Source organism: Paramormyrops kingsleyae, chromosome 19 (assembly GCF_048594095.1).
Source record: "Paramormyrops kingsleyae isolate MSU_618 chromosome 19, PKINGS_0.4, whole genome shotgun sequence".
Lineage (NCBI taxonomy): Eukaryota > Metazoa > Chordata > Actinopteri > Osteoglossiformes > Mormyridae > Paramormyrops > Paramormyrops kingsleyae.
Window position 1 is genome coordinate 16780270 of NC_132815.1, and position 16782 is coordinate 16797051.

Genomic DNA, 16782 nt, shown 5'->3' on the forward strand with positions numbered 1-16782 from the left:
TGCACACAATATTCTAGCTGGGTTTTACCAAGGAATTGTATAATCGTAGCAACACCTCCCTTGACTTAAACTCCACACACCTTGAGATGTAAACCAACATCCTATTGGCCTTTTTAATTGCTTCCCCACACTGGTGAGAGTGGGACATGGAAGCATCAACATACACACCGAGGTATTTCTCATAATCAGCTACCTTTATTTCAGTGGAACCCATAAAATATCTGTACTTTATATTTCTGCTCCCTGCATGGATTACCTTACATTTATCTACATTAAATTTCATCTGCCAGGTATCAGCCCAGCTGTTAATTAAATCAAGATCCCGTTGTAGCCTCTGTGCTGCTAGTTCAGTATCTGCTACACCACCCACCTTGGTGTCGTCTGCAAATTTAACCAGTTTACTATATGTATTGGTGTCAATATCATTAATGTGAATTAGGAACAATAATGGTCCTAAAATTGAACCCTGCGGTACCTCACTAAGAACGCAGGCCCACTGCGACATTGTGCCTCTAATAACTACTCGCTGCTTCCTGTCAGTTAACCAGTTTTCGGTCCAAGCTGCTACAGTTCCTAAAATCCCTGCAGCTTTGAGATTAAGCAAGAGCGGTTTGTGGGGGACAACATCAAAGTACATCTTCCAAACAAAGGAAGAACCTAATAATACTGCTATTCAAATCAGCAGAAACCGCAACACTAAGAGTATTCAGGGAATATGGGGTGAAGGCCAGTGGGGATGTTCCTGCTACAGATGGGTCTTGAGGCGTTTCATGCAGGTGGAGAGGGAATCTGATTACCTCGAAGCCATGAAATGCTTGCTGTATTTGTCATGTGGCTGAGGTGCCGCTAGAAATGTTTCAAATGTGTTTAACCACAACTCCTCGTTAGTAGAAGATGTTTTAAGAGAAGTTAAATTCCAGTTTTTTAACTCGTCATTCATAATTAACTGGAAGCCTGTCCTCCTTTCATGTACGAATTTTATATACAAGACAACGGTTGAACCAAAAGCTCTTGTTGGTGCGGCAAACGGAGACTGCGCTACGCTTCATAACCATATACAAAAGCAAAATCGATGCTGTTTGCGACATAATGCTGCCACCTACTGGAAGTGAGAGAACAACAAATGTGTATTTGTGTTATACAGTGCACCGTATATGCATACATACATATACACGGATACTGTGTTCCTGCGTACATTTTCTGTTGTAATAATTGCCCCATATGAATTTTCATAAAAATATACAGATACATTCATTCAAAGTTATGCATTATGAAACTACTCTGACATACCCAACGCTTTATGTTTTCGTTATTTGTAAATTCAGTTAAATATTATACATTTGAAAAAAATACAAAACAGAAATTAATATATACGACATTAAGCCAAAATATATATACACACACACACACACAAATCTGCAAATATCATTGTAGATCTAACACATTTTTCAATGGTTAAAAATTACAAAAATAAAATTATGATCACATTTCAGAATAAAATTATATACAGATAGGCCCACGCGCGTACACAGGCACAGAGACGCTCACCAAAATGATTCACGATGTCTGTTAATTATATGCCTCGCTGCATGTCCGTTTTGTTAAGGATTCAGAAATTACGTAGTCGGCAAACAGTGTAATCAGGACTTCAAGCTGCCAAAGTAAACTGGTTGGAAGATGTTACAACATCTTTTCATTTTCTTCACTTTTGTCAATGCCCAATTATCCTTGTTTAGCCCTGCCGGCTGATTGCTAGAACGAACATAGTTTAGAGTACAATGTCTTCTAATTGCAGATGATGTTGCATGAAAGGATGAAGTGTATATATTAGTAGAACATTAAAAGCAATCTATATAAATGATGACGAATAATAAACTTTGTATACAAATCTCTAGTTAAATATTGTATAATTTTATACGCAGTCATTCACCGAGGACCTTTATTTACATATGGGTGTTGATTTAAGCCGTTTAAGAGCATTTAATTCACTTTTAAACCACTAGATTTCACTTAAGATACCTTCCCGGCTTTAGTGACGACTACCGACGGGAAAGTGTCATTGTTTTCTGCCGACTTCGAAACCGCTTCAGAGTATCTTTGCCACAGATATTTCGGGTGGCTGAAATATTCAGCCCAGAATGGTTATTTTTCGCAATGCAAAATGAACGGTCCCTAGCTAGATCCCGATGCTTAATAAAAATGGTCACCGCTGTCTAAGTTAACTCATCTAGCCGAGCACAGCGTATTAAGGCAATGATTGCCTCCCGATTAGGATAAGGAGCAGTGGGGAAGCTGACAACTTAATAGCCGTGTTGATGTCGGAGCGGCGCTGGGAAAAGCCGCAGATGCACCGGACGGTCGTAAATCACGCGGCCTGGGTCTGCCAGCTGCGGGATGGTACAGGATGTCCTCGGCGCTCTTGCTCACCATCAGCTGACTAGCGACTAATGACCCAGGAAGATATGGGTCAGTATCATTTTTAACCTGGAAAAAGGGACTTTCTTAACATAGGCCGACCAACTACTGCAAACCACCGTCCTACTGTAAACTGGGTGTAATGTTAATATTCTTCAAGGAAACAAACACATAAACTGCGGCCTGCCAAATAGAAAAGGCTGTTTACAAATCACATCGTCTGTTGTTTTTTTATGCATTAATTTAATCTTTTAGTTATTTCTGCCAAACAAAGAAATGATGACGATGTTGAATTAATTACCTGTGATGGCTGCTGCTTACACGTCAATCTTGCAGAACCTTTCAGTTTTTTTGGAGCGGGACTCAAACTGACACCAGCAGCCTAGGAGTAGGATCTGGCCTGCAAAGCCAGGCCAGTCAGCCTTTAAAAACATGCGGAGATAAGGCGATGGGGAACAAAGGCAGCGTCTTGCATATCACACGATATTAACTTTACAGCTCTTTATGTGTGCACTTCATAGGCCTATAGTAAAAATAATTATTGTATCCTTGTAATGGACATACAGGCACAGACCTTTGAGTGAAATCCGAACTGCATTAAAAGACGTGTGTACAATGTATGCACAAAAATGCATTTCTAAGGCAACTGCGAGTAGGCTACATAACGTTTTTTCTGCTTTGCTATTTGTCCTTTTTTTGCACTTTGTAATTGCCTCGCAAGTGGCGTGTTTGTCATCCTCTTCACATATCCCTAAATTCATGTTTATGTCAGAAAAGTTAAACAGCAGCGTATGGCCGCGTTGCGGCGGGGAGGAGGATTTAACCTGAGCCGTGTTTGCGAAAACAAGCGCCATCTGTTCACCAGCGGCCGCATCGCGAGCACAGCGCCGCTGCTTGAGGCCGCCGGCGGGCTGCTGCTGCCTCCCTCCTATGCACCTTCAATGTGAAACGCAGCTGACAGTTTGCCGACATTTCTAAAGGTAAAATGAATCAATTAAACAAAAAAACTACTAGCTTGATTTGTACTGTATCTGTATTCATTTAGGTGACTGACTTGTCAGAGTTTATTCTGCAGATATTTACTATATAAAACAAAGTATTGTACAGCACACAGTTTTCTTAGGCCTATGTGGCTGTAAGATGGAAAAAAAAATACTGAAATTTTATAGAAAACACCCTTAGGAACCAAAAGAGATGTCTGATAACTGTTGCCGTTAAATAAAATGTTTTACGTTGCTCAGCGGCTGTGGGAATCTTTGAGTCAGTTCTCTAATTAACCTCTGCGACTCCACAAGCTATGAGATGTGGTTTCCTGTCACTAACACTAAACCTGGCTATTGTATCACAATTTATCCACAAATGACTCTGATTATAAATGTTAGATCTGGGCTGAAGTTAAATAAAAATGTAAAAAAGTGAATTTGTAAGAGTGTGTGCTGTATAATAATTGTGGAAAAGCCCCCGTCAGGTTGAGCCCGAGACGCCTGCGGCCCTGGGATCCGCTCCCATGGCTGTTCTGTTTGGATTCCCCTCATTCTCCATTGTTCCTGCCTGCTGTCTGCCTCACATCTGATTCTTTCCTGCCATCTGTGATTGTGACAGTGGATGCCTTTTTTGGACTTGCTTCCCTTTTCTCTTTAAACGCACTCATCAGGCGTGAAGTGGGTGTGTGTTTTTTTTTCCTTCCACAGCAGCAGAGCAGGAAATCTTTCATTGTTATTTATCTTTGTCTGTTCACTTATGCATCCATTTTTTCCCTCTGATACCTGTGTTTTCCTGTCTGTGTGCAAAGCCAAAGATCCCTGTGGCAAAACTGGGTGTCGCCTCTATATCATCTGTGAGCGCTTTATAATGGGGAAAAAAAGAAGAAAAACAGTCATTTGCTTCATTAGCATATGCTTATCTGCATACTTACATAAACTTGCTGGATCTGCTTCTCCCGACAAGAATGTTCCAGAAACCGTTTAAGGAAAAGATGCAATCTTTATCGAGCTCTTCTCGTAGGCACAGTATACATGGTCTCCAGGATAGCTGGGTGTCTCAAACAAAGACAAAACAGGAGCTTACAAGCAAAATCCCTGCTGAGTGGAGGTCAGGTGTAGAAGGTAGCGTGCGGAGCTTTGATTAAACTCTGCCCTGTGATATTTACGTATGTCTTAGGGCCTCCAGCCCCGAAGCAAGAGTGTCATTAAAGTGGATTGGGGGCAATTATACGCTGCAACTGTTATATGCATACTTCAAATTACACCAACAAACAAGCATATTTAATGGTGCCTATGCAATATTTGATTTTTTTGTGGATAAATACACAAAAATATAGTTATGCGTGTATGGTGAATATATGAAAATATAAATGTGTAATAATGTAATAATAATGAAAGACCTGATGAGGTTTTGGAAAATTGTCCTTCCAAAGTATCAGCTTTTCTATAGTGATGTATTTTGTGATAAATTTATCTTTCAACAAGCGTCACCGTTCCTACGCCCTCCCAGAAACACAGCTGAAGCCAGGGATGGTCAGGGGGAGCAGATAAGGATATTTCATCCACTGGGGGTTAAGCTCTTAACTGGCCCAGGATCAGTGCCTTGCCTGTCTATCGGATCTCACTGAGTGTCGTTGTCGATTCGGTGACCAACTCAAAAAAACTAGATCTTAGCATCGATTCCGAAGTTAAGGCTTTCAAAAAATATGCTAGGTGAGAACTTTCTAATTAGTTTATATATAATATAAATATATACTTAATGCAATGATTGGTGTTAATGCATGTTATTGAGGTTGATTTTTATATTATTGTGATATTGCACTGGTTACAGTGTAGGTCACGTGAAATCCACGATTCATGTATGAATCACGTGAAGCTAAAAAGGGGGACATGAAACTGAGTACTGGGTGGATCATACAAATCTCTGAGTATTAAAATTAATGTAATAAATTATTTCTGAAAACTGTTAAGTAAAATATATGTTACAGGGATATATCAGCATAGTTAGATTTATTTCGTTTAATAGCACTGGTAAGATTTTCCCGTTGATTATGATGTTCGGATAATAATTATTTAAGCAGAAGCATGGTACGAGCTGAAGTATACCAATAAAAACTAAAATTAAAAAATTGGAGAGCATTCACTGATGCTCAGATTAGGAAGCATGGAACATTTCTTTATGTCTCAATTTCACTTAGTACAGCCTCCAAAGCTACGGTCCCCTGTAGTTTAAAAGGTACAAGGCGAGGCGACCCCCACCCCCCACTCCAAAAAAAAACAATCATGTAAAATAAATTTTAAAGAAAGGATGCAAGATGCAGTTCATCGGTGAGGCCGAAGGGGGGAGCCCTAGGGCCCTGCACAAAGCCGGCCGTGAAAGGGGAGGAGCAGATGGCGAATAAAGTAGCCGCGCGGTGTACCTCGCGAGCCAGTCGCCCGCATTTAAGTATCGAGGCTGTTCGGGCCACGGGATAAGGAGCAGCCGCGGTGGGGTCTCCAACTCCGGCACACTCGGTGGACGATCAGCCGCTGCAATGGAGTAGACAGTGCAGATGGGCGACGGTGCATGATAGGTAAAGGGACGAGAAGAGACCATACGCTACTTTTTATTTTCCTTCAGTAGAATGAACGAGCGCCGCTTGCTGGGTTAAAGAGACCCTTCCTGACTGAGCTGCACAGCAAAAAACAACGGCGAACAAGCCCTCTCACGACCAGCGAGGTAAGGGGCGATGCTTACAACATGTGCAGTGCCGTTTGCATGCAGGAGCGGGCGGAACAGGAGGTGCGCTGTCTCTATTAACGAGGTGCCATGAGGTACGTGTTTTTACGCCCCCTTGTAGAGCATCGTAATACTGTTCTACGGGGCGTGCAAGTCCCTCGTTGTGCGCAAGCGCCCCGACGTGGGAGAAAAACTTCCTGCTTGTCACCGCCTGTCACAGTGACATTGTCACCAGATAACGGGAATAGAGATGTGGCCACATCCAACGGGTATCACCGTCGCCAAAAAAGCGGTGGCTTGGCCTTCTCATACTCGTTGGGATGTGACTTGGGAGGGCATGAAGTGTCGGGTTTTGCGGAATGGACTGTGTTTTGGTCGTGACATATAATAAATTAGTGAAAAAGTACGAAAAGCTCCAGAGGAACTGGCTACTTTATGTTTAGCTTTCAGTTGCAAATCTATTTATGAACATTTTGTAAAATCGCTAATATAAATCACTCTTGTCTACACCTAAGGTATTTATGTAATATAACCAACACGGTGAACATTTCTGGAGTTGTACAATTTTGTTTGTTTTAAGAATCTGCTAAGGAGGCATCTTAAGCTTAATTGCACAGATTTCATTCTCTTTTCTGTCTTTTTTCAGTTTTGTGTTGTTTCTTTTTTATCCAATCAGTTCATTTGTGTAATCCTGCTTATTATAACAAAATGCTGGGGCCAAGGGGACTCATAGGTTGTGATTAAAGATGGGGTTTAATGCACCTGTCACTGCTCAGGGTGTTCCAAATGTCCAAATGTCCAGATATCGGTGAAAAACACAGACACAAATAGTAGAAGAACATGATTTTAACGCTTCTCAGCCAGCGGCACGTGGAAAGGATGCTCAGGGAGAATGATGAAACCCCAGCTGCTTTTACATCTCCCAGGAAGGACACTGTACCTTATAAACTGGAATAAAATGCATGTTGAGAAGGTCAGAGAAGGCAGCGTTGAAGATGTTGAACAGTAGCATGTGTTCGCCTTGCGTTTACGTCCTGGGCTTGTGAAATGGTCAGTATGAAGAACCAAATAAGAAACACCCTCCCTAGGAGACTGACAAACAATGAAAAAGACTTAAGGTGGGACAAAGCTCTCGTTCATTCTTTTTTCTTAAAGTTACTGCTTTTCTGGCAGCTGGTATGTTTACATGCGTGAAAGCCGAATCTGCAGCGCCAAAGCTGAACGATGATCGCGGAAAAGGGAGGTTAACTGTTGCCGGTTGTGGTACCAACAGAAATTCTCGGTAGCTGTTTTTAAGGGGGGTTTCATACAGCTAGAATGTTGGCGTTCCAGTCCAAGCCCGGCGTGCCGCTCCCGTGACACTGGATGCAAACTGCTCTGGGTTCTGTGGGTGATGGCACAGTGTCACAGCTTCCCGTAAAGTGCGAGTGTGTCTAAAGTGTGCTGAAAACACACCTGGCCATTCGGGACAGAAAGGGCCAAGACGTTTGTTTAAGTTTAAACTACAGGGTCTTCTTTTGTTTGCAGAACAGAGACTGCTAGGAGATGAGTCTGAGATTTGCATTTTAATGTGTCTCTTAGTAATAGTTGTTGAGCATGTGGGGCTCAGTGTGTCTAAAGGTTTAGGTAAAAGCTATCTTTTTACGTCTTTGATCTCTTGGAAAAAGCTAGCTTTTGACAGCATGTTAAATGGTGAAATGATATAAATGGGTAATAGTTCACATATTCACACATTTTCTTAGCAATACTGATCCTAGAACTGTAAATTGCAAATTGATTCCAAACTAAATAACAACTTCAAAGTCGAGATGATACAATATTATACTATATTAACTGATTAGCGTTATTGCATAGAGTATCTTATTTTAAAGGCAGCTATTCCAGTGAACCATTTACAGTTTTCAATTATATAGTAGGCCTATATCTTTGGAAAATAAAATAATAAAAATAATAAACACAAACACAATGTCTTTGTGTCTTTTTGTTTTTCACATTATACATTGTTTTGAAACTCAGCTGTTATAGTAAAACGATCTTACTACTGAAATAGTAGTAATAAATAATTACATTTTACTATTAATTATATTAATACAAATTATATTAATATTTTAAAATTAATTTGCATATACTCAAATGTAATCATACAGACACCTTCTCCAGATGTTGTGATTATATTTCTAAATTCAAGAGTAAGACACTTTCAACAGTGCATTTTCAACATAATGTTCATAAGATTAGCTATACTGTGAGTAAAGATGGCCGACTTCAGCTGCACATTGCTCTGTGTTAATCATTTTGCCAATCCTCAGTAATAATATGCATGACCAGTGAAGGTGCTCGTTTGCACCATTCATTATTACGAAGGTAATAATTTGCTTTAAATAAATGCAATTAAAACATTTAATTGTAATTTATTTCATTGTTTACAAAGGTCAAAGACTAATTTCTCTCAACCACTTTCTAAACAAATAAACACCCACCTTCTATAAACAAAGCCAAACGAAGTTCTCCATCTCTCAAGAAAGTCATGAAATATTTATTTGTTTCGATTTGAGTCTTATTTTATATGCACGTATTTTCCTGCGCATCTACACACTACCATAATGGAGTTTTAAAGGGTTTCTGGGTATTATTTAAAAAATAAAACACTTGACTGAATATGAGTGGAGTTATATATATATAAACACACACATATATAACATTTATTTAGAAAATTGTGGAAAAATCCCAAAGCCCAAAAACATCATTACCTTACATCATAAACTGGCGTTTCTTATCGCCTGTCGCCTTTCTTATGAATTTGGTAGTGGACGGAATTTTCCATTTATATTTTATGGCTGTATAAAATTAAATTCACGTACTGTAAGAAGTGTTCCTTTTTTACAACCGATTTCCGTAAAATACACAAAATTATCCATAAGCCCGTCTTAGAACATTTTTAATTCAGACTGTATTTACGTGGTTTACCAGAGAAAGTGGTTAAATAGGTAAAATATGTAATTCAGGGGGAGAAAGAATATGTCTTAGGCGTCAAGTTCAGGACGCCGCGTGGGTAAAATGTGCGATATGCTCATGTTATACGCGTTTTTCTGTAATAGCATACAATAGGAACGGAAAATCATAACGCTACCGACGTTAGGACTGCGTTTCTTTGTTAAACAGAATTAACACTAAAACCTGTCTATTCTTGTGCCTTGTAATGATCAAGTCATTCTTTTTTTTTCTGGAAGATTGACTTATAGACCCTAGATTCTCCATATCCTGCTACAATTACTTAATTGATGTTTCTGAGGCATAGTCCAGCAGTTTAATCTATTTTGCATTCGTCCAATAATATGTGCGATAAATGCCGTCATTTGGGGTGTTTTGCTGACTTTGCCAGATGGTTTGTTTGATACTTTTCCATTCAGATCGTCTATGAAATCAGGTGGACCATTTCTGCTTTGCTCTGGATTCTTGTTCTGGAATTCCATAATGGGAAACACATGTCTAGCTGTGCCCAAACAGCAGATCATATCCATAAATAATGGGGGATGCCATATTCATTCTTAAAAATCCTCCATCCAAAAGTCTTAGAATTGTCATGGATTGTGCTGTTACAGGTATTTATTGAGATACTGTCTGTATTGTTTGGAATCATAGTAACATGCAAACACTCCAAACGCACATCCCTACAAAAGAACGGAAGAATGCCCTGAATTTCAATTGATGGATAACAGATATATTATCACACATTGTAACAATGACAGTATGCAAGCCTGCAGGATCTTATTAAATCCAGTCTGTTTTTTTTTTCAAATTGGAGATACATTTTGTACTCTTATTAATTGGTCTTAAATATGAAATCAGATTTAATTTCCAAACTAACTGTGAGGTTTCGCTCCATGTGCCTGTACTGTTACACTAAAGGCAACAAACACACAGGACAGGTTTCAAGTGCTATAGGCAGAGGTTCAATTTATTATGGAAATATATTTTGCCCCTTATGATGTGTATCTTAAATACATTTAGGGACTTTTCGAATGTTGGGGCTACCAGAATATGCATTCAGACCAAATGTATCGGTGATAAACCGCCTGAATCATTGTCCAGAAGCAATTGGTGTCTGTATTATGCATCCATGTATGGATAAAACCAAGAGTTTGTTCTAATTACATTTGGACTGAAAGAATTTCGGAAGAATGACAGATCGCTGTTTTCTAAGTAGATGTAAAGGTCCCAACTAGACAGGAAACGTTCGGAAGAATCGTTTGGAAATTTGCAGGGTTGCTTTAACGTTCTGCTTATGCACTTTGTCTCCGATGGCCCTCAGTGATGGTTTATTAAAATACAGTTTAATAACGGGGGAGTTCTGCCTGTGTCGTCTATGAGGAAGACCGGCTCTGTGACCAGGGATGGCCGTATGCTGATCCGGCACTGAACAGGGGAAAAAAAGATTTTCTGTGGTTTCACAATCTCAGAAGGACTGTTATCAACTAAATGCTCTGTTGTAAATTAAATCAATTAAAGGCTCGTTATCAGTTAAACATGTGTTTGCCACTGGCGTGCAATACATCACACAAGCACATGATTCAGAGGCGGTCCTATGCGGTGGGACGAAGCTTTGCTACATTCAGTGTAACAATTGGGAGAGATGCTACTTCTGGCCAGTTTAATATTTATATGAAGGACCAGGTATGGGATGAGTGTTCGGCCCAGATGTGGAAATCAAGTTCTCCTCCCTTGGTTTGTGCTGCATGTCCAGAGCTTTCGGATGAACTTTTGTCTGGGATGTTTTTGGGATGAATCAGCTGCCAAATTGGCTGCTAATTGGCTACAGCAAATTATAGGATGTTGGCGGGAAGCCATACGGTCAGGCTGAAATGCTATTTATCGATATCTGTATTGGTTGTAATGGAAATGAATTATTGCTTTGAAATAGCCTGAACACAACAACACATTTACAGGCATTAGATGAGGCTCAGATCTTCTCCTGCCTTTATCTGCCTTCCCTGTGGTCTAGGAACAGGGCAGGTTGAGTCTGTGCCTTAACTAATCTGTATCATTCGAAGAAGTAATGTAGTCAGTGATCCTTCACCAGGGTGTCGGAAAAATCAACTGAGGGGACAAACACCGGGTGTGTCTATGGAGTAGAAGTCGCCATTCATGGTGACACATTCCCGACCCTCAGGTCACGCATAGGGGGGGCTGGTTGTGGCTGGTAGGCAGGTCTCAGTGGTGGGGAGGTGGGGTTAATGTTATGGTGGTGATCTGCCCGCGTTTGTCCGGAGGCCAGTGGCTGTGAAGAGCCTTAATCTGAGGTGGTGTTGTTCTTAATGCCCCCCCCTCTCTTTCATTACTTTCAAGGCCTTCACTTATTCTTTTAACATGTAATTATGTGCTGGTTTTGTTTACTATTTTAAATGACCGCTCCATCATTTCTGAAGCTACTGTCTGTTTTGTATCAAGTTAAAATGTGGGTTAGAGGACTACAAGGCACACTCGAGAATTATTTAGGTGCAATGTAATCATTTTCTGCGCCTGCAACAAACTCGCAGTGATTATTACTCAGTCCCATGGATAAATGGTCCTCTTTGCAGCCCTGTCCTGTGTTCTGCCGTGAATCAGGTGTTTGTATCTTCCTCCCTGCTGGGCTCCCTGCCGACCTCTCCGTCTAGAAGAGGGCATTTATCATTTTCTGATTTTTCCCCCCTACATCCTGCCAGGTAGTTGTCATCTGGGAAGCTGCCGTTTTTTAGCCAGGGTGGGCATTAAGCACCACTGTGGTGATTTGGAGGTGTTGCGCCCCTTGTGGTCAGGGCGGGGAGGGGGGTGAGGGGGTCGGTCGGCCGCATGCAGCTACCGGTTTGCTGGCAGTGTCATGATGCACAAAAATGTACCTTACTTACGTTTCTGAATTGGCTGCCGGTAATTAACATGTAAAATCTAGGGCCACCAAGTGCGTGAAAGATGTACCTAACTCACCACGCAAATCAACACAAATATGGGTAATAAAATAATAAAGCGTTAAATAATGTAACGGAATTAAAGGAGTGCTGCTGTTTTATTAAAAGGGTTTCATAAAAATGAATTACAGAAAGTGATATTTATTTTAATATGTAATTCCAGTTATGTTTTATAAACTTCGGCAGAATAATTAAATTAAATATGATATTAATTAACGAAATGAAATTTCGGTGACAGTTTATAGGAAATTGATCGTATTTCTTCTCGATTAAAGCCACAGATAAAGCTCGGTCTGTCACGATGGATGTAGCTAATTAAAGCGGGTTTTGGTTTCTTACTTTGATGCTCATCCTCTGTTACACGATACTCTGTGTCCACCTACAATCTTGAAAGAATCACATTGTTGTTACTGGCTTTTCTGAAAAAATTCTGTTCTGACAATTACGCAGGATTTCTGGCCGGATAATTCACCGCTGCGAAAGTGCGGGCTTCCCGAGCACCGCACGGATCCCGGTGCAGAATGCGGAGCAGAGTGCAGGGGAGCCGGGGACATTCAGCGCGCATCCCCGCTGCGAAAATACCTTCCATGCTCCCTCGGCAATAAATAGACGTTCGAAACATTACTCATTTTAAGCATAACTTTAGCAGTCTACCTGTACGATACTGTCCAATATCACGAGCACTGAAATCCCAAAAAATAAGCAGTTCGGTCGTGAAACTGTACCAACTTATCATATTAGGTAGGCTACATACACATACCTCTAAAATACACGTATAATCATGCATGCACAACAGAAAAAAAATGATTGTGGTTTTTTAAACAGTGATATGTCTTGATAATTTAAAGCTTTTATTCAGAGCGCAGAAGAGCAGGATAGCACAATAACTACACGAGGATAGGCCTACTATTCTTAAAAACATGTATCTATTCTACTATGAAGACGGTATTTACATTATTGCAATATTAAAGTCCTCGTGGCATTCATAGGACACTCTTACATCAGCAAACTCCAGCCCTGATGTAGAAGGCATTCAACTGTAAAGGTAGCAAAATAAATTATGCATTAAAGGGGAGGTCCATTAAATCTGATATCTTGAAGGGGTTTCTGGGAACCTGACACTTTCCTAGCTGATGAACAGACCTTCTCCATCTTTGTAGTGAGCCGGGTCATTAAAATCTTTTGAATGCCATCCTTTTGGGACGGTAAAGAATATATATATATTTTTTAAAAAATGTGATTCTTTGTGATGAGCTGAATGTTAAACCCAATCTGTCAGTATAGTTCCATAGACTATAATTGCATTGATCGTATGTGCATTTCGTTCTTTCTTCTGGAAGGGATCTTTATCTTTTATGTGCATTTGCTTGAAATGGTCACTGCTGTTTTTGTGATTTGTGTCAATATAAAAATGCTGCCATTTTCAGGTTTTTCTGTCTTTCTGTCCGGGTTTGCTTCCAGTCTGCTAAACATGATTTCTTTGACAACACGGACATTTTGGTGGAATGATTGCACAACTAACTTAACTTACTGTCAAAGTCATATTTCAATGATATATTAGATGTAAAAGCTCAATAAAGATTTTAATTCTTTTAAGTTTTAATAAAATATAGGCCAAAGAATATTTCTAAAGCCATTATCTACGGAGCCCCCGAAGGCACCTGTGCAAAAAATTAAAATGACGTTACTTTCGCTTGCGCACGAGACAGTCTCGCATGCGCACGCGAAACTAAGATAATTTTATTTTTTGCACAGGTGCCTTCAGGGGCTCCGTAATTATCAGTTTTGATATGGGAATATACACAACAAAGGATAACTAGTTTTAAAATTCTGGAAATATGTACAGCATGCAATGCATCCATTGATCTATTTAAAATTTTTGGCTGTACAAGTTACGTTATGTTGAACAGATAGTGAAGATGTACAGTAGTACTTCAAATACAGCAATAACAGAGTTTGCAAACAAAGGCGCCATTCAAGTACCAAAAAAACAATGAAAATAGCACAGTATTCTCTAAACAAAAATAGCCATTCACTAAACATAAATGAAAACAGGATAGTATTCATAAACCAAAGCTAACCATTCAGGGAAAAATGGCATTGTATTTATAAATCAAAGATGAAAACAAATAGCTAACCCATTAAAACCAGTTACATTGTAGCTGGTAATAGATTACAATCATATTGATAAACTTGTTGGATTTCATGTCGCCAGATTCCAGCCCCGCTCCCTGCGTTTTCGTGGCGCTGTCAGTCTTCTCACATTTTTTTAAGGATAACAGCCAGAGCTTTCACCTGACATGTCAGGAATGTGGCTTTGAAGGTAACAGAGGCTGGAGCCAGATCCAGGAGGATTAAAATGATAAACGATTAGCGTGCTCTGGTTTGGATCTATGATATTGCTGTTCTTGGAGAAAAAGTATTATCGGAAAGACCTGACTTGTTTTGAAACAAGATCACATCTGACCCGAAATGATTTGTAAAAATTGCTTTTGAGGGATGGTTGAAGACAGCAGTTCTCAGTGGTGGAGGAACGAGTGAAGCTGGGATGAAGGGGAGAATGTGTCGGTTATCTGGAGAGGGGAAAGGAAAGCAGACCCTGTAAAAATGCAGCGGCCTTGCCAGATCAGTTAAGTGAGGCGAGGCCGGGTTTCGGGGGCACAGAAAATGTGGCGAGGGTGGGGAGATTACCATCTGATGTCCCCATGTGGTGTGAGGTCAATCCAGGCTTTGAGGGACGTGGACGAATGGAGAGCTGACAGAGAGATAGCCATGTATGATGTCCTCTGCTTTAGGGGACCAGGTAGGAGATTTCAAAAGTGTCGCTATGTCTGGGGATCTGAAACTCCAAGGAGATTGATGGAAGCCCACGTGACTGTATTTCTGATGGAGGAGCTGACCTTCCGAATCTGAGATTGTCAGGTATGCTGTGGTTGGAATCTACACCAAATCGCTTTAAAAAATGAGTGTTATTGTGTTTCTGTGTGTCCTGCAGCTTGGATAGCAGTCAGTCCTATCTAGATATTGCTGGTTCTTATAGCATCACGGATTAATGGGAAAAGGGAGATTAGAAATGCCATAGGGGTAAGAGTCATGTTGGACATGCAGGGCGGGTTGATATAGCAATTCGAAAGATGATCATAATATGCAAAACACAAATTCCGTGCATGCAGATCATAACAAAAATATCTCTGATCTCAGAGGGCACAATTCTTTGTAAAACAAAGAAATTCTCTGTTTATGGTGCATACTGTTTTTCTTTCATTTTTCCTGGAAATGTTTGAAATCACTAGGTGATGGACAAAATGAATTTCATTATTAATGTTTTTAGCTGGAATTCCCTTTAACGAGAATTCTGTAATAATCTCGAGCTACATAAGTAATTCGTTCTACGAACCCTTACGTAAGTCAAATTTCATATGTCAGATTCACCTCTCCATAGCCTTCAAGTCACCTTACAGCAAAAACACATAATCCAATCTGTACTAAAGAACACATGGCAGAATTAGTGGCCGTGCAGCTGATACAGCCACACTGGGGTGCATGGAAATAGGGCCCCCATGAAGGGTTGATGGCCCCTTCTCAGTGCAGGTTCCGGTGGCTATTGATCAATTAGTTTGAAGCATGTTACACTGCATTATGAACGGTAACCAAATGATATATATGCCCTTTATCTGGCTTGCAGATCAGTCTTGCTCAAAGTATGCAACTTTTAATTTTTCTTTTTTTATGACAAGGCTACAAACATTTGTAATGTATACCTTAAGGATATTTCACAAAGATTGTATACCTTAAGGATATTTCATAAAGATAAATGGTAACATGTTATCATTAAGAATCAGAGCCTTTGTTGGTCATATTTTGCATGTCTAATTTTGGCTTCATACAAAACTTTTTAAAATATTTACCACACGTGTCTCATAACATTTTTTTCAGCACAACATAACCAATATGATATGATTAAGAATTAACTACAGTGTCAGCACAGTGGACCCAAAAATGGACGCAAAAATTAAAATCCAGTTCAGAAAATGAATGTTAAGCACAGCTCTTGACGACGCCGTCACTTGACAACTGGGATACATTGTATCATAAGGCGATTTCGCCATTGTGAGAACATCATGTACATGTTGTCATGTAGACAAACCGAGATGGTTTTGTCTACTATACAGCTAGGCTATACGGTTTAACCTAAATAACGATAAAAAGTACAGTATAGTAAATACATAACCCATAAAGGGAGCGTTCATAGAGTGGGGGATACCTGTGCTTTTATAGTAGCTAGTTATAAGTCTGCTTTGATGTTTTCTGAGTGCCTGATTGTGTTACATGCATGTAAGAATTCCTATGTGCTGATGTGCAAAAGGTAAATAAAGGATCTTGAATCTGTATCTTGCATGGAGGTCTGAGAGCAGCAGGCCATGAGGGGGCCTGACGGGGACGGGCAGGATGAGGAGAGCCGGGGCATGGAGCTGGAAAGTCCGGCCGTGCTTGATACCGGTGCTTGAGCTGAAAGGACTGCGGAGATTGAGAGGGGAGGTGGACGCAGAGCTGGTCAGGCGGCTGGAGGAGGGCGACTGCGGCTAGCTGGCAGGATCGTGAGCCCACAAGAGCCAGTTAATTTCCTGACAGGCATTAAAAATTCTCGTGACATGGTGGAGCAGTAAGAGCGGAAAGTGAAAAGCATGCAGTTAAAAGTTACAGTCGACTTTTTTCATCA

General features: G+C 40.3%; 1 protein-coding gene and 1 long non-coding RNA gene across 4 annotated transcripts in view; one reads left to right on the forward strand and one right to left on the reverse strand.

Annotated features, from left to right (window-relative positions):
• Positions 1-1424: 1424 nt before the first annotated feature.
• On the reverse strand, positions 1425-3370 carry LOC111838047 (uncharacterized). Of its 2 annotated transcripts, none has more exons than XR_002836796.2 (3): positions 3240-3370; positions 2717-2837; positions 1425-2484 (listed from the first exon to the last, which is right to left on the reverse strand). It is a non-coding gene; the product is annotated as an uncharacterized lncRNA (long non-coding RNA). The 2 variants fall into 2 exon arrangements; XR_011984185.1 differs by lacking the exon at positions 3240-3370 and adding an exon at positions 2990-3233.
• A 2382-nt stretch (positions 3371-5752) lies between these two features.
• Positions 5753-16782, forward strand: part of LOC111837707 (kelch-like protein 29) — a 158027-nt gene continuing 146997 nt past the window's right edge. For both annotated transcript variants that reach the window (XM_072702864.1, XM_072702866.1), the window contains exon 1: positions 5753-6117. The gene's annotated coding sequence lies outside the window, so the exon portion shown is untranslated. The remainder of the gene's footprint in view (positions 6118-16782) is intronic.